Source organism: Castor canadensis, chromosome 8, assembly GCF_047511655.1.
Source record: "Castor canadensis chromosome 8, mCasCan1.hap1v2, whole genome shotgun sequence".
Taxonomy (NCBI): Eukaryota; Metazoa; Chordata; class Mammalia; order Rodentia; family Castoridae; genus Castor; species Castor canadensis.
Window position 1 is genome coordinate 131,137,716 of NC_133393.1, and position 22,664 is coordinate 131,160,379.

Here is a 22,664-nt window from a genome sequence, read left to right on the forward strand (position 1 = left end):
ACATGGCATATCTCTCCTTTCTTCAGATATTTTCAAATATATAATTGAATTTCAGGTTTTTCTCAGAATGGTTTATGAGTTTATCTCCTACATATATTATAATTTGGGAACATATCTTATTTCTGTTATATTTTATAGATGGTGTTGATAAAGACTAATTTTGAAAACTGATCAGGTATTTACCATCCTTACTCAAATCTAGTTTCATTTATCTGTTAAGTCTGCCAATCTAACCATTTTTTCCTTCTTCTTGTTTCTTGTCTTCCTGTCTTTCCCTAAAACTCCAATAGAAAAAACAATTACCAGCTGTTATTAAATAGTAACAGTAAAAGGAAGATGGGTCTGTGTTAGTTAGCTTTCCGATGCTATAACAAATACCTGCGATAATCAATTTATAAAAAGAAAGGGTTTCATTTGGCTCACAGTTTCAGAGTTGTCAGCCCATAGTTTTCCCTGTTGATTTGGGCCCAAGGTAGCACATCATGTCTGGAGTTTGTGCCAGAGAAAAACTACTCACTATATGCCAAGAAGCAAAGAGAGAAGGGAAGAGAACAGGATTGGAGTCCCACCATCTCCTCAATGACCTAAAGACCTCCCAGTAGGCCCCACCTCCTAAAGGCTTGACCATCTCCCAATCACACCACCCTGGAGAACCGTGTTTAGCACATGGACCTTTGGAGAACAGTTAAGATCCAAACTACAGCAATCTCTAAGCTTTCTTTTTGAATTACATTGCATGACTCTTCATGGTTTTCAAATCGCACCCATACTCACAGCACCATTTGTCAAACACCCCATGAGCAGAGAGAACAGGTATTGATTGGCCCTTTTTACAAATAAGACTTGCTGTGGTTGTGTTAAGGATCACATAACTAGAAAGAAATAAAATTCATATGTATATCTTTTAATCATCAACTTTTCTCACTTTGTGAGGCTGGCTTACATTGATTTAGTTTAATAACTACATAATCTAATTTAATAACATGTAAAACAAATTTTAATTTAAACCTCATACCATCCTGAAAAAAAAACTATACTAGCTGCTATTTAAAATTCCAAATTTCTTTAATGTTTAAGAGCTGTGTGTTCATATAAACTGTAGTTGTTACTTCTGTTAAGAATTTGGGTCTCTACAATGGCAAGAGTTAGTTAATTTGGCCAGTTTTGGTAAAGCGGTCAGTTCTATGAGAGGGAGGAGAATTGGGTAAGAAACAGCTATCAAATTGATTAACTGACATTGTCAGTGCAGCTACAACTTCTATTTGGTTGGACTTATTTAAACATTTAAAAACTAAGTAAAAATCACATTGCTATTTCATTGTTTTCAGCAGGAATAATGAAGAAAATGAATTTCTTAGTTGTGCAAAAATAGTCTATTGGGAAATGACCTGTGAACAGAATTCACGGATTAAACCCACGTTTATTCTTCCTCATGTCATCAGTCCCCATGATTCATCTGTGGAGAGCAAAGCTTCTTTAATTCACCAATGACACTTCCACAAACACATGAGCAGCCAGTCCCCAGAGCCCTTTATAAGGCAAATCATCAGGAAGCAACGAAGGCCTACATTTGCTTCTCGCAGTCAAGGCATTTTTGTTCCCACCTCTTACACTCTCACTCAGGGAGTGTGTTGGGGACTGTCCCCTCTGAATGTGACTGCTAGTCAGAAATGGGCATAATATGCTGGCTTTCAAAGGGGCCCAGGCTAACAGAGCAGGAAATCACTGTTAACGTCAAAGTTCTCAAGTAAGAAGAATCAAAATACAACAGAAGAGGAAACCAGCAAACAGAAGCCTTTCTTAAATGTGTCATTGAAAACGAAGTGATAAAATATAATAATGTAACTAAGCAGAAAGCTCATATAACTGTGATTTTTAAAAAAATGAGGGAAAGAAATTGCTCCAAATCCATAAAATTTATTCCTTGATTTCCCTTGAAATGACACATGCTTTGCAATAAAATTTACTGTGGGCAAATAACAAGACTGTTGCTTTTTTATGGGCAATAAGAATTGTCAGGGAGAATACAGATTCTGTTTTAAATCCTCAAGATTATAAAAATTTAGCTTTTACCAAATAAAGGGAATTATTCTCAGTGCTGGGGATTAAGCCTAGGCCTTGTACACGTTAGGCGAGTTCTCTACCACGTGAGCCATGCTCCCCTCGCCCTTAAAATAAAGGGAAAAATTTGACTCCAGAACAGAAGCACCATACAGTGATTTCTACTTAACTACTTACCAGGAAAAAAATCTCATTAGCTGAAACGAATACAGTTCCTGTGGCAGAACAAACCATGACAGCTAATAAGGCAGTGGTTGTATGTGACATGCTACATGAATCATCTTTTTTTGGGGGGTTGGGGAACCCATACTTGGTGAAGTCATGAACTCGTACAGTTTATACATGGCCAACTCCTATCCCCACACCTGTTCACCAAAGCACTTGAGAAGCAAATGAGTACATCTGTACAGCAATGGGTAAAAATAAACTGAGCTATTCTTGTAACACTATCAAACAATCTGACCAAACAGAAGATCTGCTTTCCTGGGGTAAAGCAGTCAAATTAGATATTTCCTCACAGTTTATGACAGTTTGTCTTACTCACAGAGTACAGAATAGCTGGCCTCCATTCCAAGAGAGTGAGTAGCAACCACATTTAATGTTCTTTACTCAGGGACCACAGCACTGGTGCATTGCCTCTGACACACAGCTACTGAACGTTCTGCCGCATAGAGACCATAACTGATCAGGGACGTTTAATTCTGAGATAGTCCTGGTGCTGGACATATTTCACATGAAATACGCCCAAGGGAGGGGAGGATATGAGGAAAGGGTGTAGGAGTGGAATATGGCAGAAATATTATGTACTCATGTGTGAAATGAAAAATGAGACCTGCTGAAACTATTCCAAGAATGAGGGTAGAGAAAAGGGGGATAAAGGAGAATGATGGAGGGGGTGAATTTGACCACGATATATTGTAAGCACTTTTGTAAATGTCATAATGTACCCCCAGTATAACAATAATCATTTTTTTAAATGATTAAAAAATCATTATTTAATCATTATTAAATGATTTAAAAAGTAATACTCCCAAGTCTGAAACTCTTTGAACGTCACCATAAAGCCCCAAGTGGAAAGATCCACACCATGAAATTATTTTATGGACACAATTAGTTGTTTTTAAATTGTGTGAGATTATCTCAAACTATGTGTGTAAGAAACACATCCTTAAACTTGGATCACATCCCCAGGATATCTCAGTGTGTGTGTGCGTGCGTGTTCCAAAATTCCCCAAAATTATGAAGTCCAGAACATTTCTGCTTCCAAGCATCTCAAATAAAGGATGCTCACCTTGTATTTCAATGTACTCAGCTTTCTGAGAGTAAAGTTCAGATAGAAACTGGATGAGTCATTATCCTTTGGAGATAATGTCATTTGTACACTGGAAGTTTCCAAGGACAACCAATTATAAGACGAGCCTGTAGTATTGCCCACCCCCCCCCCCAGTTACACTAGTTACACTTTAGCTAATGGACTAAAGTGGAGTCCTTGAAAAATCCAGGTGTGGCTGATCAAACCATGATTTATAATTTTTCACCTTGTTTCTTCAAATTCTGTGTTGTGTAACTCTGGAATGCTGTACACTGTGGGTAAAATATTTTCCCCATTTATTGATTTTGGGGGCTTGGCCTTCTGGCCTATGTTAGCCAATGAAATGTTTCTGACTATGACGTGAGACCTTAAATGTACTTGCGTGGTTTCATCTGGGCTCTGGTATTACTGTCATATACTATGAAGAGACTATGTTCCAGGAAACATAGGTGGAAAGAGGCTATGCAACATAGAAGGGAGATCTGAACCCTGTAACGCAGCCATGCCCAGGCAATTGCAGCCATTCTGCCGTTCCCACCGGAGAAATAAATGCTTTCATTTCAAGCCAAAGTTGTGGATGGTTGGGTATGCCACCTTGTAATAGAAAATGCCATCTCAGTGGCCTAGTGCATACATTTCCCTCTACTAGGGATGCTCTTCCACGCCCAGTCTTCGCCCAGTTAACTCCTACTGAGGCTTCAGATCTTGGTTTAAATGAGTTATGCACAGGGCGGATGCAACAGCCCAGATTAACAGCTCCTCTGTGTCCAGTGCTTCCCCTTTAGAAAGAGTCATCACATTTGTGACTATTGCTTCGTTTGTGACGTCATCCAACTGCAGTGTATTTCTTTAAGGGTCAGGACCACAGTATTTTGCTCACTGGTGTGTTCCCAGCTCACAGTGTGGATTCAGTAAGTAAGTCCTCAGGAGTTTTTGAAAAACACAATTTTGCTCTATTCCTTAATGGTTGGATAAGAAACAACTTTTTGAGTTTCAGCTTTCAACAACTATAAGATGAACAATAATACTTATGCCCTAAGGCCGTGAGGATTAAACAAATTTACCATTAAATTCAACATTATAAGTGTCTGACACACAGACATGGCTCAAGGAGGACAACACATGCTTAGAAAGCATAAAGCACTGAGTTCAAACCGCTATATTGCCAAAAAAAATGCAGATAAACATAAAGAAGAAAAATTTAAATTTCTGTAATCATATGACCCAGAGATAGTTACCAGATAGCTTTCCACATGTTTTTATTCAGATGCATATTTTTTAAACCACGGGATCATGTTGTAAGTTACTCTTCAGGTCACCTCATCACTTAAGTGTCACAACAGTTTTCCTGTCACTGAATACTCATCTACAACATCTTTTACAAATGCTTCCAACCTGCCTTTCACTGACTTGAGCTACCCCGACTGTTGAAAGTACGTTTCACTCATCTGCCAGTATTGGCAGTACTTCTGTGAATAAGAGGTGCGATGATTTTTTTCAATCAGTTTTAATTCATTTACATTATTTTTTTCTTTTGTCCAAAGCAACAGCTATCCACTAGACTTTAGGGAATACCAGCCACTTGCTGCTAGGACACAGTCAATGGCCACCTGGACAGTCTGTGACTCCCCTTGAGTGAATGAGTGAGTCAAGATGGTATTGGAAGATGGCAGGGTGGCATTTGACAAAGAACTTCCACTTCTGATCTCAGTAACAAATATGAAAAGTAGAACCATTCGGACAACTCAGGATGGAAAATATCCAAGAACAAAAAGCAGGAAAGCTGAAAGGGAAGAAGGAAAAGAAAGTGAAATGTACGCACCACTGCTGCTTTTGTATCTGCAGCTCCAATGTTCAGATCTGTTTTGACAAACACTATTTCCCTCAATCTGGTTTGCTGGCATGGCAAGGGTGTCACTCACGTCACACTCCAACTCCAAGAACAGAGACACAGAAAGACTGACTAACATGCCTGAGGTCCAACAAGACTCAGTGACCCAGCCAGGGTCAAGGGCTCTTTTCATATTCTTAGTTCTGGGTAATACTGCGAATCATTTAGCATAGGGACAGGGCACAGGGTGGTGGTAAGATTAGCAGAAACACAACTCTCCTGAGAGACAGATTGGCGACATCTGCCAGTAACTCAGCACAAAGCTAACGACCTTGGTGAGATGATAACGAGTTACTCCATCCGCCTCCCTGGGGTGATGGGAGCTTGACTGCTTATTGAGAAACTTGCCCTTGCAAAGAGCTTTAATATGTTAAAAGAAGGTGCTGCTGAAAAGTGAAATATTGCCTTTACTTGCACTGTGCAAATGAGGGAAAGGAACTGTTGGAAGGCACATAAATTCTTTATCTAATAATGGTAACTTGAATGGAGATCCTGTCAAACATTTTGCATACAGTACAATACAGTGAAAATCTTACTTAACACAGAATTGCTCATTAATGGGCTAATCAGAAATGTCAGATGAGAAATAAAGAGAATGTACTGATATTATGTGTTAGCTTTCTGCTACTGTAACAAAATACTAGCAATATTCAACTTATAAAGAAGAAAGATTAGTTTGATGTGGTGGTGCATGCCTTTAATCCCAGCACTTGGGAGGCTGAGGAAAGAGGTTTGTGAGTTCAAGAGCAGCTTGAGTTACATAGTCAGAAAAAAAAACATAAAAAAAGAAAAGACAAAAGAAAAATATGATGAAAGGTGTATTTTGCTCTCAGTTTTGGAGGTCCATGATCAATTGTCCCTGTTGCTTTTGGGCCTGTGACAAGGAAGCCCACTGTGGAAGGGAGGGCATGAGCAAAGCCATTCACTTTACAGGGGCCAGGAAGTAAAAGATAGAAAGAGCAAGGGGCTGGAGCCCCACCCTCTTCCAGGACACCTTCCCAGTGACCACGGGATCACCTGCCAGGCTCCACCTCAAAGTTCCTAGAACCTCTGACAGTGCCACACTAAGGGTGTAAGCTTTCAACGCATTTCAGATCTAAACTACAATATATTGTAAACATAATATTTTAACATTAAGGAATATAAATGTACTTACCCATCTGGGGAAGGTCGTGGCCTTCTCTTTCACCCTGTGTTTATTGGCAAGGATCTAAAATCTGTAAGATCTCATTTCTCATTTTCTCTTTGTTTTTGTTTTTGGCAGCACTGGGGTTTGAACTCAGGGCTTCCTGCTTGCTAGGCAGGAGCTCTACCACTTGAGCCACTCCTCCTCTCATTTTCGATTTTTCTTTCTTTGTCATACATGAAAAGCTGAAAGACATTTGTGAGCAAAATATTGTAGATTTTATTATTTTTCACAATGTTTTATCATTAATTTGACATTGTTGAACTTTTCCGAAGCATGTCAGTAAAATTTTATTGTAAAAATTCTCTTCACATTCATATGTTGTCAGATAATGCAATATTGAAGTAAAAGGCATAATTTCAATAACGAGTAAATCTGGCACACATATGTTAGAGAACAAAGAATTCTGGCTCTAAAAAAGCAGAAAACTCAACTCCTGGGAAGAGGAACGGGGCGGTCCGGGGGGGGGGGGTGGGCAGGTGGAGGGACAGAGTGACTAGATCTGTTCATTGGGCTCTGGGCACCAGTCCTTGTCCTCACAGACAGAACAGAGGACACTGATTCTTTGTTTGAGTCACTTAAGTGGATGTTGGTTGAAAGAGTGCCACTATTTCATTATTCCACTGTTAATATTAAGCAGTGTCTTCATGGACAATGATTGCTGACAGTCTCAAGTAGGAATTTAGATTTTATTTAGCCCATTTTACTCAAATTTTGAATCCCATCTTCCCTACTCAAATTCCCAGAGTCTGAAAATTTGTCCCCGCAAGTGGTAAGCTTGGGGTCACTTGGTAACCTTGTAAAATGGGAAGATGGGGCTAGACAGGTAATTTGCAGCCCAACTTTTCTTCCTAGTACCTAGTACCTACACGCATTGTCACCTTTCTTATCACTGCTTCTTTTCTCTCTCCTAGTTCTGGGACAGGCAAGGCTTCACCTGCTTCATCCACCTCTGCATTCTTGGCACAGCTAGGACAGTGTCTGGGACAGAGATGTGAGGCAAGAGTGTGTTACATGAATGATTCATCTGCTCCAGGTACGCACATCAGTGTCTTCTACACCGATTTGATTTCACTTGATTACTAACCTTTTCATTTTCCTTTCCGAAATAAATGCTTACTTTGTTTGAAGATTTTCATATCACATGGCAAAAAATGCTGCTTGTAGAAAGTGAGATTCCAATCTTGTACAAATCAGGTCAGAAAAAAAACCCACCAAGGGTACAATCCAATCCCAAAGTGACATAACCGTGACTCTCACTGGCTGCACCAAAGCATTTAATGAGTTTTTTTCCAGACCCATTCCTAATAAATGATTTTGTTCATCTACTTAACTGAGAGGACCTGGCCACTCACAACATGACAGTGTCCCCAAGCCCAGCATAATCATGCCATTTCTCATTGTAACTACGGTTCAAGATACTTGAGCTTCTAATATGGATCATGATAGAACTGCTGACAAATGTAGAAATAAAGAAAAATGGATTTGATGTTTTGTGCTTTAAAACTTTACATTTTGGGCTGGATGTGGTGGTGCACATCTGTAATCCCAGCACTCTGGAGGCAGAGACAGCACTCTGGAGGCAGAGACAGAAGGATTGAAATTTCAAGGCCAGCATGGGCTACATAGTAAGACCCTGTATCAAAAAAAATTATACATATATACGTATATATATATAAACACATATATACACATATATACACACACATACATACATATATATGTGTGTGATTTTATTTAAATGAATGTTTTGTTAGATTTGCAACTGAAAGGGGGAAACAGAACAAAAAGAAGCTATTTATTAGAACACGTTGATGGAAAAACAAATATAGGTGGAAAGGACAATGGTTTTAAGGGCCAGGAGGAAGCAATAGACAGTTTCCTCAGAAGAAAGGAAAAGTAAAAACAGAAGCAGCTTATTGGAGAATTATTTATTTTTGTTTCACCAAACTAAAAAGACAGTTTAATGCCACATGTCACAACACAGTGCACATTGCCAACCTCACTCTTCAAGCATAATTTCTTTCACACAGTCCCCCATACTAGATCTGTGAGGCTTGCCTCAAATCTTTCCCCACCTTCCTCATTACCCCATCAAAACTAGGGAATACATTCTTTGGAAGGCCCTGCAATTCGGCACTTTCCATCCTACCAATGCTGGTTCAGGCGCTGGTCTATGGCAATGGCTCTTACACCTGTCCATGGTCTGAAGCTAAGCTGACCCATCTCTGTCTCCATTTCCTTGCTGCCACTAAACTTCCCTCTCACCCAAACTCCCTGGCATCCTGTTAAGTAAGCATAATACTCATTTTTCCTTCCTTGTTTCATTATAGGATACTGTGATACCCTGCCAGATCCTTCAAGACTATGAGGTTCACTCTTCCAGCCACAGGGAACACTGGTTCACAGCTGAATCCCTCTCCAGAGAGGCTGCCTCACTGCCATGGCCAGTGACTAGTGGAAGCAGAACCCAGACACCCAGACCCTTTGCCTCAATGGCAGTAATCTGCAGAGTGATCCAGCTCCAGAGGACTCATCCTGTGGGAGAGGCTGAGACAACAAGGTGACTACATTATAGTTCAACTTCTTGCCCTGCCTGAGCCTGCTTCCCTCCTTCAGGAAACAGAGCCCAATACACCTGCTGATGGAATCTCAGTCTCAGAGTCTGAATCCTTGGAAACCTGACCTAACGCAGTCCTATCTTCTTAAATTCTACTTGAAATATTATTTCATAAATAATAACCAGAATTTTAATTAATGTTCATGCTTGACCACTCAAACTTTCTTACAGTTCTGGTCTATCTCGATGTTAAATTGAAAGGAAAAGACATCTATATCTTTTTTTAAAAATCTGCTCATTTCTATCCATCTCCACTGTTAGATACTGCTTAAAATATTAGAGCCAGAACTCAGGTTGAAATCTAGCTCCATTATTTTCTGGCTTCCTCCTTCAGTAGGTTGCATAGTCCTTCTGTATTTCAGTTTGCTTATCTGTAAATTGGGAACAATAATAATTTGTTTCAAAATAGACTTACAAAGATTAAATGAGACATCATATTTAAATCATTACAAATCATGCTTAGAAAAAAAAATAGGTGCCAAAATTCATTGGGGTGAGACTAGCTGATAGAAAAAATAGACCTAACATTGTCCAATGATTCAAACATAGCAGATAGTTCCTCCTTGCTCATTTAACTTTCCAAGATATTTCTGGCTACTTGGGAAAATTTTACATGGCTTTCCAAGGATCTAGCCTAATGGATGCCAGACTGTCTCCAATACATGGTTTCTCTATTACAACTATCTAGAAGGAAAGAACATAGAGAAGTAAACATAGGGAATTTTCTATGGATCAGGCCTGGAAGTACCTGCTCATATTCCATTGGTTGTAACATAGCACCATACCAACTGCAAAGGAGACTGGCAAATGTAGTTCAGAAAAAAAATTTTTTGTGGTACTGGGGCTTGAACTCAGGACCTATGCCTTGAGCCACCCCACCAGTCCTTTTTTTAGTGATGGGTTTTTTTTGAGACAGAGTCTCATGAACTAGTTGTCCAGGGCTGGCTTCAAACTGCAATCCTCCTGATCTCTGCCTTCTGAGTAGCTAGGATTATAGGCATGAGCCACCGGTGCCCAGCTAGCACCGAAAATATTGCAATGACTATCTGTGCAGCAAACTTTCCTGTATTTATAGTTATCATTATCATCCTTACCAACTTTCTAGCTTGAGCTCTTCTCTATGCTCACCTACAATGTCACAAAAGCCTTTTCACTGGTCTCCTTGCTTCTAGACTGTGTGGCTATCCAAAACCCTTCCTCTACACCAAGCCCAAAGTTATGTATTTAAAGTCCAAATCTGATCATGTCTCTTGCCCTTCTCCAACTTCCAGCTCCATAGCTGTCTGGGACTCCCCCATTGCCTCAGAATACAGTCAAAGCCACTTTGGTCCTTCTACAACCCTTTGGTTCCACCTCCAAAGTCACCATTCTCCTGACAGCTGGCATTTGCCATTGGATGTATATACTTAGTGCCTGCAAATGTATGAATGCAGAAACGACACCAATGACTAAGGCAGGCGGAATCCTTGCACTAGGTAGTTTATTTTTTAGGGAAGTAACTCAAAGCAAGAAAACAAATAAATATGGTCTGTTAAATAGTTAAGAGTAAGGAGTACTTAGCTGGACCATGCCTATAATCCCAGCACTTAGGAAGCTGAGGTAGAAGGACCATGTCATCTTGGGCTACAAAGTGAGTTCAAGTCCACACTGGGCTATAGAGCGAGAACTTGCCTAAACAAAAAATTAAAACACTAAAATTAAAAAAGAAGGAGTCTAGTGAAGAAAAGAGGGTAAGTACATTGGAAATAAGAAGCTAAATAAACAGATACATAACATCTTGAATTTTACTGGCAAGTGACTGCCGTTCCACAGAGAAAGATGGTGGACTTCATATAATTATATACTCCCCTACAGCTGGGTATTGCAAGACCTCTTATCATTGACCTGTATTTGTGATTCTTTGAATTTCCTTTATGACTGCTGTTCAGGGAAATAATACAGAGCCCTAAAGGTTGCCTAATGTGCTATTTTCATGGGGTGTTGGCACAATAATGTAATTTGTTACTGCCCCATGGGGGAGTGACAGAACCAAGGATTCCATTTTTCCCTACAAGCTTCTTTGAATTAAAAAAGCAACCTAAAAATAGTTAATAAAATCAAGTTTTACTCAAATAATGTAAATTTTCTTTTTTTAAAAATTGCCTGGACAATATTACTGTCACCTTTAAGTGTTATATGTATGATGTTCCTTATCCCCTTACTCGATTTAGGCTTTCAAGTCCAGAACATGTGACACGGAAGGTTTTCTTGTACATTTGTTCATTTAATCAAGTTTCTTCCACCTGACTTGGGTCCTTGAAGGTCTATTATGAGCACAGGCTATGATAGGAACTGCACATAAAGTCATGAATTCCTTCTTAGAATCTGTGTAGTAAAATTCTGGAACTTTGTTGACACGTAAAAGAAAATTGAAAATGATCTAATTATCAAATATTTGGAGAATCATTAAATAGAAGTTGGACTACAGTATAATCATCAAAAGTCAAGTTTTCTAAATAATTACTGGCATGCAGAAGCAGTTGGGATATGAAACTAAGTAGGAAAGGGGGTACAGCTGCATCCGTCAGATTTAAAAAAACACAAATTACCTCAAAGAAGCCAGGAGACCAGCAGTCCAGAGCAGGTAAAGAAGCTTCACAAAGTGGTCAGGAACCTGAGCCATCTGTATTTCTGCTCTCCGATCCTCAAACCATGGCCCAAGGTGGTTGCTTGAGCTCCAGCTGTTCTATCTCCATCCCAACCAACTAGCCAAAGAGGAAATGGGTAAAGAGGGACTTTCCCTTGTGATAAACAGAATAATGAATGACCTGCTAAATATGTCCACATCCCAATCCCTGAAACCTATGACTATGTTAACATTTCATGGAAAGGGTCCTTTGTAGATGAGATTCAGTTAAAGATTTTTGGATGGGGAGATTATCCCAGATTATCTAGGTTGGCCCAATGCAATCCCAAGAGTCTTTATAAATGAGGGACAGATTCAGATAAGGAGATGTGAATGGGAACAGAGATCTCCTGATGTGAGGAGACATGTGTGAAGCTTCTAGAAGCTGGAAATGGCAAATGACACAGACTTTCTACTGCAGTATCTAGAAGGAACACAGTCTGGCCCACCTTTAGAACTGAAAGATAATGAATTTGCGTAATTTTAAGCCATTAATTTTGTGGCAATTTGTCACAGCAGCAACATCATCACTTAACTTTCCAAGAAAAAGAGCAAAACATCCAGTTTGGGGCCACAACTCACACATTCCCCACAATATTTTCTTTTTTTAAAAAAATAGACAGATATATTTCTATTTTTATATCTCAAAGGAACTAGATCAATTCTGTTCAATTAGAAGTCTCCAGTTACAAATATGAAATCCCAACCCCCATTAAGGAAGAAACGAAGGATAAATTCTGTATTCACAAGACCCATAAGCTGCATGTATTTCCATCTCTCCTCTCTCTCTCCCTCCGCTCTCTGCTTTTCTCTGGCCTCATTCATTCTCTTCTGCTGAGGATACACCTTACTACTAAAATGAGAATCAAAGCAGTGGCAATAGATATCCAGGTGGTTTGGTCCAATTTGAAGACCTCCATCTGATCATTCATTCATTCGCCATGTACTTAGTGGCCACTACTATCTACCGGGCCAGTGAACAAGACAGAGAAGGCCTTGACCTCATTCTGCTAGCTGATATGGATAAGAAGGCACAAACAAGCTCTTTCCAGATGGTAACCGGTGTGATGATAGGAATGAGCAGAGATAAAATGGAAAGTAACTTCAGAGACTGCTGTTGACTGGATGGACGGGGGAGGCCTCTCTGAGCAGTGACACCTGAAACCCCAAAGATTAAATAAGTCATACTGAGTGTTCCTGAGGGGCCAACAAGGACCCTCACAGTGGCTTTGTTAAACCACACAAGGTTAGGCTGGCGTACCTGGTGCAAAGTGAGCACATGGGGAAAAGAAGAAATGAAGCTAGAAGCTGGATCTCATGGGGCCTCATGGATACATCTTGGTTTCCTAGGACAGTCCCCATTACACCTGTTTTCCTAACATAAGGATTAATAGCCTTCCCAGGTTAGATGGTAAACTGTGCATCACTCCACATATGCTCTATAGAGGTCAAAATTTTACAGAAAGAGAAGGACATTGAAAACTTTTCAGCAGAACAATGACATGATCTAATCTTAACTTAGTGTCACTAGGAATTAGAGAATGAGGTAGTACATTCGGTAAGGTAAATATGTCTGCATCTAGTGGCTGAGCATGACAGCACACTCCTATAATCCGAGCTACTCAGGAGGCAGAGGAAGAAGGATCAAGGTCCGAGGCCTGCCAGGACAAAAGCATGAGACCCTATCTGAAAAAAAAAAACTAAAAGCAAGAAGGTTTGGGGGCACGGCTCAAGTGGTGGAGCATTTGCCTAGCAAGTTCAAGGCCTGAGTTCAATCCCCAGTACCACAGAAGAAAAAATAATGTGTCTATATGTGTGTGTGCTCACATCTGCCTCTAAAAAATGGATTGTTAAGGGCTGGCAGAGTGGCTCAAGTGGTAGAGCACCTGCCTAGCCAGAGTGGGGCCCTGCATTCAAACCCTAATGTCACCAAAAAAAAAAAAAAAAGATGTTGATTAAAACAAAAAAATCAACATCAATTAAAAAAAGTAAAAATAGGTAAAATGTGTACTTTAATACAAGGTATAGATACAGCGTCAGCATTCTCATAACCACAGAGCTTAATGCCTTGCCTGTTTTTCCTCCCACTTCACTAAAAGGGAGCCAGGCTTTCTGAAGGTAACAGGGCTCCAGCTCTCTGGGTCACCAGACAACTTGGTGGCACAGGGTTCTGGGCTGAAACCCCAGGCTCCACAGATTCGGCTGTCCCCATCTCAAATATTTACCTTACCTGGCTTCTCTGCCTAACTGAAGAAGGAGACTGTCTTCCTCGTGGCTGTTTGCAAAATTGTTTCCAGGGGCCGAAGCAGCAGGCCGAGAGCAACAGCCCTGTAACAAATCTCTCTAGCCACTGGGACTCTCTTACTTTTCAAATTAGACGAAGTGTTAGTGGTCAGACCCTCCCCACCCTTGCCGCTCTCCAGATGACCTTGAAGTTGCCCCCTCCTGACAGTCTCCCCCAGAAGCTAAAGTTATCCTCCACAGCTGCCTGACTTACAGCTGCCCCCAAAGGAAGACTCAGGGTCAAGTGCTGGGAACCTATTACACAAGTTAGGACACAGCATTTCATTGTGAATACTTATTTTATTATCAAAGTAGCATACATTTCTTTTTTAAAATTCAAGGTGAAGAAAAGGTAAGAAATAAAAAGTAATTTTTTTTTCATTCTCCCCTCACTCAGCCCCATCACTGACCCCAAAAGTACCTTCCTTTGGTAAACTGTTATCAGTTTCTGGCATGTTCTATGCATCTATATGAAACTGGAGAAATATACCAAGGCATTTAAAGAGGTCACCATAAAGACTTCAAAGTGGCTTCATAAAACAATGACAATGATCTGATTTTAGTTTCGGATCATTAGGAACTAGAGAATGAGGGAGTAAATGGAGTGAGTTAAATATGTCTGCCTCTGGGTTCTGGGCATGACAACATACTTCTGTAATCCCAGCTACTCAGGAAGCAGAGGCAGAAGGATAAACCGCAAGATGGAGTCACATCCCAGTTCCTGTCAGAAGGACAGGGCTTGGCTCTTCTTGCAAAGCAAAGTTAGTTGCTTACAGTTCATAACATGGTCAAGAAACCAAAGTCAACTTACAGACCATGAGATGAGGTCACAAGAGGGTGGGCTGGAGTCTGAGGCTGGACTTGGGCACTGGGTCTGGTCTGGAAGGGAGAGGAAATGCCTGGGTTTGCTGTCATCACTGGGGTGATGGATAGAGAGCAGAAGGGGAGAAGCCACAGTGCCAAAATGGAAACAAAGCAAGGAAACAAAGATACGCAGAAAAGCAGACACAGCTATGGAGGGAGAAGGAGAGAGAGGGGGGCAGAGGCGCCATGGAGGCTGAGGCCAATGGAGTCCACCTGGTAGTTCTCAGAAGGGGGAACAAGAGGTAGGAAATATCAACAGAAAGACAGGAGGGGGAGAGAGAGAGAGATGTAATTTCCCTCTTCCTCCTCTTTGAAAGACTTCTAATAAAATTTTAAGTTCCTTCTAGGGTTCTGTTTACTTTTGTTGCTGTATTTTTATTGTGAGAAATACATACAAAATTACCTTTTTAGCCATTTTTAGCATACAGTTCAGTTTGTGGCCATCACCATTACTTAATTCCAGAATTTTTCCACTATCCCAAAGTGAAAGTTAAACAATAACTCCTTCCTCCCAGGCCCTGGCAACTACCTCTATATTTTTATCTCTATGAATTTGATGAGTCTAGGTACCTCACATGAGTGCAGTTATACAGTATTGCCCTTTTGTAACTGGCTTGTTTCACTTAGCACACTGTAGTCAGAGTCATTCACATGTCACATGTGTTAGAACTTTATTCCTCTTTGTGGCTGAATACTATTCCATTGTATGGATATACCACATTTTGTTTATCCATTCTTGGATTGCTTCCATGACTTAGCTATAGTAGATAGAGCTGCTATGGCCATGAACACTGGTCTACCGTCAGGTATTTTTCTAAAGGAAACACTTCCAGCCATAAAAGATGAACAGGACCTTTGAAGAGAGGACATTCTGAGGGGAGGAAAAGTATAGATGAAAACATGGAGTTGAGAAGCATGGCTTGTCCAATGTTTGCCCATGAGGAGGCCCATGGTCAGTGGCATGGAAGAGGGATAGAGCGAAAGGTGAGGTGGGAAACAAGGTGGGCCAGGACACTGTGGCCTAAAAGTACAGAAAATAACAGAACTTATCCACCACCCATGTAAGTCAGCTTGCCATCACTGTAACAAATTCCTGAGATAATCAACTTGTAAAGACAAAAGGTTTCCTTTGAATCACAGTTTTGGAGGCTCAAAGTGCAGAGCAAAGCCACTCACCTCATTGGCCAGGAAGTGAAAGGGAGAAACAGAAAGGGGCTGGGGTCACACCATCACCTCCAAGGGCACACCCCCAGTGACCTGAAGACCCCCTACTAAGCCCCACCTCTTAAAGGTTCCACTGCCTCCCAACAGCTCCACTCTAGGGAACAAACTTTTACAAGGGCCTTTGGGGACATTCCAGGACCAAACCACAGCAGCACCCTGTTGTGTCATGTCTTATTAGTTCACCATGTTTGCTCTACCTCAGATACAGCATCACAGATACAATTGTTACTTCCTCCCGTTTCCCCCTCCATCTTCCATCCCTTCACAGTGCTAACCATTGGGAACCATTCTCCTGACTTTCCATGTTTTATGAATTTACTACACATGCAAACTTTTGATCTTCACACAAATGTCATCTTATTCTTTTTATACCCTTGCTTTTTCATCAACATTATGTAATAGAGATTTACCTAGAATATTTCACATTAACATGCCCTTGATGAGTATTCTACACTATATCTTTGCACCATTATGAGCAAAGAGGCAATGAACACTCTTGTACATTTCCCTTATTTACATGTGTAAGATTTTCTCTAGACTGAGGACCTAGATGTGGAATCCTAGGTGGCTGGCTAAAATACATCTTTATTCATCAAGTCAACTCTCTGGAGCTAAGTGCTTACACCAGCAACATACAATTGCTTCCTTTTTGCCAAAGCATTGCTACAGTTAATGGTGTCAAACATTTAAGTTTAGCAAACTGTCAAAACAGCATGGGGGATAAGAGCCCAGATCTGGGAGCTAACCTCTTGGTGTTCAAATCCTGGCTTTATTACTTACTAGTTACATGACTTTGGCCCTACTTTCTCTCTCTGGAAGGTAATAGTACCCAGCTCATGAAGTTCTTGATGGGATTATGTGTGTTCACACATGTAAAATTTAAGAACAAGGTATGGCTAGGGCCCAGTAAAGCTTTTGGAACAATGAATGGTTAGTGTTCAGTGAGTGTGAGCCTCGCTTTAAAACGTAGAATTGGTCGTGTGTTCTGTGAAGAACTCATTATGTAGATTTGTAGGTATTTTAAAATATTCTAGATAATAGTTTGCTGGTGGTCGTAGGTTGCAAATATTTTTATTTAGTCTGTAGTTTATCTTTTTAGTTTTTATGACATCTTTTGTCATGAAGTTCTTAGAATCCAGTCAAGTGTGTCACTCTTTGGTTTTATCCCCACCTTTGGTTTAATATGGTCATCCCTCCATATCTGTGGAGAATTGTTTCCAGGACCCACCATAGATGTCAAACTCTGAAGACATTCAAGTTTCTTGTATAAAATGGCAAGTTTCTTGTTGTACTGGCACATGATATGTGCTCATCCCCCATATTTCTAAATCCTCTCTAGACTATTTATAATACCTAATGCCATGTAAATAGTTGCTTTCTGTATTGTTTATAGAATTAGAAGGAAGAAAAACTCTGCACAAGTTCAGTAAAGACACAAGTATTTTTTCAAATATTTCCTGTTTGCATTTTGGTTGAATCTGTGTATGTGAGACCAGAAGATACGTCAGTGACTATAAATGAGTGCAGTCATAAAAAACATTCTCTTACATTTTATTTCTAAAGGTTTTTATACTTTATTCTTCACAGTTAGTATTTTAAGATTTAATATGCTGAAGTTTAGTTTTGTGACTGATATGAGGTATGGAATTTTTTCCAAGTTGTCTCTTCTGTTCCATCCCGTCGTAAACTCCCCTAATCGGAAATCTGAAATCTGAAATGCTCAAAATCCAGAGCTTTGTAAGCATTGACATAACACCACAAGTGAAAAATTCCACGCCTGATATTGTGATATGTCACAGTCAAAACATGGGCACACACAGTACTGCATTGTTACCCTCAAGCTATGTGTATAAGGCATATATGAAATATAAATGAATTTCATGTTTAACTTTTATAAGATATACTAAGACATCTCACTTTATACATCATGTATAAATCATATGTATTATATACTACAGAGAAACTGTATTATATACTTTTTCTATTTTACATAAAAATATTTTTAAATCTGAAAAAAATCAAAATATTTCTAGTCCCAAGCATTTTGGATAAGACATATTCAACCTCTACTGCTGTTGGGTTTTGCCTACACTAAATACTTCAGTCTTCTTTGTTCTGATTTTTGGTTTTCTTTTTTTTTTTTGGCAGTACTGGGGGTTGACCTTGCACTTGTTAGGTAGGCAGGTACTCAGCACTTGAGCCTCTGTCAGCCCAACTAAATACTCCAGTCTTGCTTACAGTAGGTCTAGCATTGTTGTTGATGTGCTGAGTTGTTCTGGTGTTGCAACTGTTGAGGTAAGAATTCTCTTCCCTACCTATTTCCAAGTTCAAGTTGTCTAAGAGAAGGATTTGTGTGTGGCTTGGGGATGTGGAAGTGGGGGGAGGTTGTGACTCCATGAAGGTCTATGCAGTTTAGATAGTGTCTTACTCCATTTTTTGTTGTTATAACAAAATACTTGAAATTGATTAATTTATCTTTTAAAAGATTAATCTATCTTTGTTGTAGTCCAAGATTCTAGAGGCTGGAAGTCCAAGATCATGGTACTGGTGAGGACCTCGTGCTGTTCCATCCATGGTGGAAAGCAGATACCGAGAGGGTGTGTGTGGAAGAGACAAGTGAGGGTTTGCTTCACTTTATAACAGCCCACTCTCAAGGTGACTCATCCAGTCCCTCGAGTGAGCAAGTTGGTAAGGAAGATATGAATCCCTTTTCCTGACCTAATCACCTCTTAAAAGCCCCACCACCTCTCAGCACTGTTACATCAGGGACCAAATCTCAACGTGAATGTTGGAAAGGCCAAACCATATTCAAACCTTAGCAAATGGGGTGAGAGACACAGAGATAACTGAAGGATTCCAACTCGTCTTTGCTCTCTTTGTCTTTCCGTCTCACTCTTCCTCCCAACTTCTGGTCCTACAGCTTAAGGTCTACTGAGATCCACTGAGGAGGTGGGTACATGAGGTCTATGGCTTCACAGAGAGGCGTCCCTCAGTCCTTCCACTGTACAGTGCTAGTAGCTGGATGCATGCTTGGCTTCTCAGCTTGACCTGTAAACTCTGACTTCTGTACTCCTGCTTTAAGAGAACAGGTACTCCAGATTCTTCTAGCCCCTCATTTCCTCACTTCCCACAATTGAATAAGATCTACTTCCCAGAATAAATCCCTTATTCTGGATCACTCAGGCAGCTCTACTTTCTTGATTGACGCGCCCCCCCCCCCCCCCGCCCCGTCCCGCCCCCCAAGTAGGGTAGAGTGAGCCTTTCCACCTTGATCTTCTACAATTTCTTGGTCTTTGCTTTTCCATGTGACTTTTTCAATCATCTCGTAAACTGCCTTTTAAAAGGCAGTTGGCAGTTGGGATTGTTTTGAATTTAGCAATTAATTTGGAGAGAGATGACTTTGTAAATAATATTTAAACTTTTATTCAAAGTTACTGATGTTTTGTAAGAATACAAATTATTTCTGTACCAAGCTTGTATTTAGTAATTTGTTAATCTCTTATGTTAGCTTCAATTGTTTGTGTGTATTTTCTCTTAGATTCTAGGAAAGGATTGTTTTTTATGATGCTCGTGCCTTTCCTTTATGTCTTAATGCTCTGACTGGGACTGCCAAGTAAAAACTGATGGAAATAATAATAGAAGCATCTTGTCTTAGTCCTGATATAAAAATGAATAATTTTAAGGCTCCATCAGTAAATATATTTGCTGTAACTTTGTAATAGATATATCTTGATCTGTGAAGAAAATTTCCTCATATTTGTGTTTCCTGGTTTTTTGTTTTGTTTTGTGGTGGTGGTGGTACTGGGGTTTGAATTCAAGGACTTACAGCTTGCTAGTCAGGTGATATGCTTGAGCCATACCCCCAGCCCTTCTCCTGATTTTTTAACATAAAAAAAATTAGCAAAATGATTTTTCTATCTCTATTAAAATAATTGTGCATTTTTTCTCTTGCCATTTGTTATGTGGTAAATTACATCAACAGGTTTTTCTAACATTGACCCATTCTTTCTCTCCTTGGATAAACCCAACTTGGCCATAGTATACTATTATTTTTAATTTTTAAGTGACTAATCTTGCTAACTTTTATTAAGTTTTAAATTTTCATATTTAGAGATGTGGTTAGCTTATAATTTTCCCTATTGTCCTTATCTTATTTTGGACTCAAGTTGATCTGGTCTCATAAAATGAGTCTTAGTAATGCTCTTTCTTTTCATAGTGTTGTTATGTTCTCTGGAATAGTTTGTGTAAGACTGGGATGATATGTTCCATGAAAATTTGGTGACACATCATCTGTACCTTATTTCATATTTTGGGTACATATAATCACCCAAAATATGATTATATTTTAGTGATTTCATATCACTAAGTCACAAGATTTAGGCCACTTATGTCTTCTTGAATCAGTTTTAGTTCGTTACAGTTTTCTAGAAAATTGGCCTTTTTAAAATTAATTAATTTATTATTTATTTACTTATTTATTTTGTGGTACTGGGGCTTGAACTCAGGGCCTTCACCTTGAAGGCCTATTTTTGTGAAGGGTTTTTCAAGGTAGGGTCTCACAAACTATTTGCCTGGGCTGGCTTCAAACTGCGATCCTCCTGATCTCTGCCTCCTGAGTAGCTAGGATTGCAGATGTGAGCCGCTGGTACCCAGTGAAAATTGACCTTTTTGAATAAGTCTTTCAAATGCATTGACATCAAACTGTACCTGATTATCCCCCATCACCTGTCTTCGCTTTGGTATATTTTAGCTTTGTCCTCTTCCAATTCCTAATTTCAGTTTTTTAGCTGTGTGAGGATGTGCAGCCATGCTCAGACTAGCCATAAAGAAGTCCAGTTTCAAAAGGGCTCTATTAGCCAATGCTTACAATAGCCCACAGCTGTGACATAGGAATAGAAACAGAAATACCACCAGCACTACACTAGTACTACTTTCCTACACCTATCTATTGTCCCTTGTTTTTCCCTGTGGATCACATGACCTCAACTGCATGTTTGCATACACTCTTTAGAAATTTGTGCTCTTATGCAAATCCAAAGTGGTGGTGCTCCACTTCCTCTAATGGCTCAGTCCATTCAAGAAAGCAGAAGACAATACTTACCTCTCCTGAAATAGATTGTCTGCCCATTACAGATGCTTGGGTTTTCTGACAGTTACTTAAATCCCTTGGCTCTCAAGGTCTTTTCTAGCACTGACACTGACAATCCAGCCCAGGAGTGGTTGGCATCCGGAATTGAGCTCTTTACTCCAGAAGTAGCCCCACCACCACAAAAAGGAGGAGTCCATGATCATCCCTCCATTGGTGCTTCCATTGGTCCCTCCTAAAATACCCTTTCTCCTTGCTCCATGATGATGTTAACTCAAAATAATTTTGCAATCCACCAAACATTTGGGTCTTTTTCATACATGCTGTGGATGACTCCATCCTATTATTCCCTCATCAACTAACCTTCAAAGAGAATTTAAAGCATGTTTGACCATGAGCCAAGCACTGGGATATAACCACAAAATAGTGAGGGTGAAAAGTGAAGAGGCAGTGCTGTCCTCAGGGATTTAGAGGAACAGGTCTTTCTTTATAAAGGAAGACATATCCGCTGGGTTATACCATAGTCCAATTTCCAGGAATGAGAGAGGAAAACAACTACTATTTTGATAATCAAAAGGATGCCAAATCTGTTAGGTGCTTTCCATAGGTTATTACAGCCTTAGCCCTTATGGCAACACTGGTCAAGGTGTGGTGTGAATAAATACAGGTATAGATAAGTAAGTGTCAGATAAAATTGTCCCCATTTAATATATGAGGAAGCTAAGGTTCGTACCGTGACTTGCTCAGTGACATCGCTAAACAGTAATGACACCTCTTTCAACTCCAAAATCTGTGTAATTCACACCTTCAACCAGGAGCGCAGGAATGCAGTAGAAGGGGAGAATGCAGGCAGCAAGAGCAACTGTGTGCTGCTTTAGAGCTTAACGGAGAACTTTCACCTACAGTAACTTTTGATCTAATTCTCACAACATCCTCATGATGAGGATGGAGCAGGTGGTAGGATCTTAATTTTGCAGGGCTCAGAGAATTGAGTGACCTCTAAAGGTGATCCAGCTATCCACTTGTAGGTCAGACTTTGACCCAGGCTCTCTGACAGCAAGCACATTTGCAGGCAGTAGGTATAGGACACAGTAAGGGCTTGGGGCAGGTGCTAAGTAAACAAAGTGCACATGGGGAAAGAACATTCAAAATCCTAACCTGACCAAGAAAATGTAAGGCCCTGTTGTTGTTGTTATGATTTTTTTAAATCTTCTGGAACTTTGAAGACACACAGGAGAAAGAAATGCCCAGGAAAGCAGCCTAGGGCAGACAGATTCTGCCTTTCCCCCAGGCATTTGCTGGAATTGCCTCTTCAAGGTCAAAACTGCCTTTTACTAGCAATGACCTTGGCGCAACAGAGTCTCATGAAGATGAAGCTGTAAGCCAGAACCCAGGGAGCCTACCCACCTTCTTTTACTTTCTTCAGCAAAGCCAGAATCAAAATAAAAGTTCTTAAAATGAACCAAATGTGT

The 22,664-nt window shown here is 40.1% G+C and overlaps 1 long non-coding RNA gene across 1 annotated transcript in view; it reads right to left on the reverse strand.

Annotated features, from left to right (window-relative positions):
- Positions 1 to 4,627: 4,627 nt before the first annotated feature.
- The window catches only part of LOC141425568 (uncharacterized), a 70,600-nt gene continuing 52,563 nt past the window's right edge, over positions 4,628 to 22,664 (reverse strand). The window contains exons 2-3 of the long non-coding RNA XR_012450544.1: positions 6,421 to 6,635; positions 4,628 to 5,156 (exon numbers count right to left, since the gene is read on the reverse strand). This is a non-coding gene — a long non-coding RNA (uncharacterized lncRNA). The remainder of the gene's footprint in view (positions 5,157 to 6,420; positions 6,636 to 22,664) is intronic.